Genomic DNA, 3,181 nt, shown 5'->3' with positions numbered 1-3,181 from the left:
CTCACTTGTTTCCCTTTTTTGTAATGAAATGATTTCATGTCCATGTGACTGAGTGGGTGACAGAGAGAGACAGAGACACGATGAGTAAGCCTCCAGGTCTATTAAGCAAGTGAGGACAGTGGTCTGTGCTCATGGTGTGTGTGTGTGTGTGTGTGTGTGTGTGTGTGTGTGTGTGTGTGTGTGTGTGTGTGTCCTCAAAAAAAAAGCAGTGCACGTGGAGCCCCTGCTGAACGGTCCTCGCTTCTTTGATGATGAGCCATCCGACGTCTTCAAGAAAAACAAACAACCCATAATCACCCCGTCCAACCACAGCATCGCTTCCTGCAGGTCCACAATCTAAACGACTCCGTCTCTGTGGCTACCCTGTTGCCAGGAGACAGTTCGGGTGGGCCGGGTTGATGTCTTAGTAATGATGGAGACGGGCAGAGCTAACAGAGGGGTTACATCGGTAAAGGCCACGGTGCTCAAAGCTCAGAAATAACATTCAAATAATCTCCTGCTCAGTCTAGTGAAGTTACTGAGCAGGGAAATCTTCTTCCCTTTCCCATGCTGAAGGTGAAAGTGCCAACTTTCACCTTCAGCATGCCGCTACAGCATTAAAGTTTTCTTGTAAACAAAACTCAGGCTATACTTTATATTTAGCTTCTAATCAAAGATACGGGGTCACCAAAACAACCCTGACTCATCAGGGCACGGACACCAGACCTCTGTGGGGTGGTAGATGGCGCCTCCGTGAATCATCTTTGCACAACGTTCCTTATGCTTAATAAGATCTGTGGAGTTTGGGGGACATCTTGATTCTTTGTCCTTTAATTTCAGTGTTAAACAAGCCTTTATGAAGCCGCCTTTTCCATCTGATAAAATATCACCCAAATTAGTGATGCGGAAAACTAGTCAATGCATTTCTTACTTCTAAATTCGATGTGTACTTCCTTGTTATCAGGTCGTCCAAAAAGCTCCCTGAAGAGTGATGAGTCCTAACAAGGACTTTCTCCTTCTATAAAAAGTCTTGAATAACCAGACATCATTATATCTTAAAGATCTCACAGAACCATATTAATTGAAAATAACTGGTGGTGGCAGGTGGCTGCTCCTCCTTGAGCCTGGTTCTGCTGCTGGTTTCTTCCTGTTAAAAGGGAGTTTTTCCTTTCCACTGTTGCCAAGTGCTTACTCATAGGGCTTTCTCTGTATTATTGTAGGGTCTTTACCTTACAATATAAAGCAGCCTGAGGTGACTGCTGTTGTGACTTATAGCTATATAAATAAAACTGAATGATTAATCATGCTTGTATACAGGGAGTGCAGAATTATTAGGCAAGTTGTATTTTTGAGGAATAATGTTATTATTGAACAACAACCATGTTCTCAATGAACCCAAAAAACTCATTAATATCAAAGCTGAATGTTTTTGGAAGTAGTTTTTAGTTTGTTTTTAGTTTTAGCTATTTTAGGGGGATATCTGTGTGTGCAGGTGACTATTACTGTGCATAATTATTAGGCAACTTAACAAAAAACAAATGTATACCCATTTCAATTATTTATTTTTACCAGTGAAACCAATATAACATCTCCACATTCACAAATATACATTTCTGACATTCAAAAACAAAACAAAAACAAATCAGCGACCAATATAGCCACCTTTCTTTGCAAGGACACTCAAAAGCCTGCCATCCATGGATTCTGTCAGTGTTTTGATCTGTTCACCATCAACATTGCGTGCAGCAGCAACCACAGCCTCCCAGACACTGTTCAGAGAGGTGTACTGTTTTCCCTCCTTGTAAATCTCACATTTGATGATGGACCACAGGTTCTCAATGGGGTTCAGATCAGGTGAACAAGGTGGCCATGTCATTAGTTTGTCTTCTTTTATACCCTTTCTTGCCAGCCACGCTGTGGAGTACTTGGACGCGTGTGATGGAGCATTGTCCTGCATGAAAATCGTGTTTTTCTTGAAGGATGCAGACTTCTTCCTGTACCACTGCTTGAAGAAGGTGTCTTCCAGAAACTGGCAGTAGGACTGGGAGTTGAGCTTGACTCCATCCTCAACCCGAAAAGGCCCCACAAGCTCATCTTTGATGATACCAGCCCAAACCAGTACTCCACCTCGACCTTGCTGGCGTCTGAGTCAGACTGGAGCTCTCTGCCCTTTACCAATCCAGCCACGGGCCCATCCATCTGGCCCATCAAGACTCACTCTCATTTCATCAGTCCATAAAACCTTAGAAAAACCAGTCTTGAGATATTTCTTGGCCCAGTCTTGACGTTTCAGCTTGTGTGTCTTGTTCAGTGGTGGTCGTCTTTCAGCTTTTCTTACCTTGGCCATGTCTCTGAGTATTGCACACCTTGTGCTTTTGGGCACTCCAGTGATGTTGCAGCTCTGAAATATGGCCAAACTGGTGGCAAGTGGCATCTTGGCAGCTGCACGCTTGACTTTTCTCAGTTCATGGGCAGTTATTTTGCGCCTTGGTTTTTCCACACGCTTCTTGCGACCCTGTTGACTATTTTGAATGAAACGCTTGATTGTTCGATGATCACCCTGGACACAGTCTGTTTGACCTGCTCCCCTCAGGCAGGAGGCTCCGGTCCATTCGCACCAGAACCTCTCGCCATAAGAACAGTTTCTTCCCCTCTGCTGTTGGACACATGAACAATAACCATATGACTGTTCCCGCTACTAACACATGACCCTACGCTGTGTCACTGCATCATTCTATGTTTGGCACTGATCACCACCTGCACTCATGTATATATCTTTCAACGTAGCACTCTTAATTCTTATTCTCATGTATATATCTCATGTATATCTCATGCACATATCTTTCCACGTAGCACTTTTAATTCTTATCCCTACTTTTATTTCTTTCCATGTCTATTTAAGTGCTATTTATGACAGCATGTTTGCACTGAAGCACCGCAGCAATTTCCTAATGTTGTAAACCTGCTCAACATTTGGCAATAAACCCCATTCTGATTCTGATTCTGATTCTGATCACGCTTCAGAAGCTTTGCAATTTTGAGACTGCTGCATCCCTCTGCAAGATATCTCACTATTTTTGACTTTTCTGAGCCTGTCAAGTTCTTCTTTTGACCCATTTTGCCAAAGGAAAGGACGTTGCCTAATAATTATGCACACCTGATATAGGGTGTTGATGTCATTAGACCACACCCCTTCTCATTA

This window comes from Mchenga conophoros, linkage group LG22 (genome assembly GCF_057382185.1).
Source record: "Mchenga conophoros isolate Kocher_MC1m ecotype Shallow Benthic linkage group LG22, M_conophoros_male_GT1.1, whole genome shotgun sequence".
Lineage (NCBI taxonomy): Eukaryota > Metazoa > Chordata > Actinopteri > Cichliformes > Cichlidae > Mchenga > Mchenga conophoros.
This window is presented reverse-complemented; position numbering follows the sequence as displayed.